This window comes from Leopardus geoffroyi, chromosome E3 (assembly GCF_018350155.1).
Source record: "Leopardus geoffroyi isolate Oge1 chromosome E3, O.geoffroyi_Oge1_pat1.0, whole genome shotgun sequence".
Classification (NCBI taxonomy): Eukaryota; Metazoa; Chordata; class Mammalia; order Carnivora; family Felidae; genus Leopardus; species Leopardus geoffroyi.
Window position 1 is genome coordinate 29,276,323 of NC_059340.1, and position 290 is coordinate 29,276,612.

Consider the following 290-nt stretch of genomic DNA (forward strand, 5'->3'; position numbering starts at 1 on the left):
TCCATTGGCTGCCGCGCCGCGGGACCGCGTCCGCCTCGACCAATCAGCGTCTAGCAGCGCGGTTTGGAAACTTTTTTCCCAGGCCAGGGCGCGGCGTGGCCACGCGGCTGCACTGGGCCAGCCCCGGCTTGGGAGGCTCCGGCTGCTGGGCCGGGACCTGGCCAGCCTTGGAGTGTGCAGGCGGGTCCCTGGACATCCCGGGACGGGCTTGGACTTGAGGGCCACGCTCTTCAAGAAAATGCGACTCCCTCCCCTAAACACCGATAGCATTTTCCCCAAATGGAGGGAAG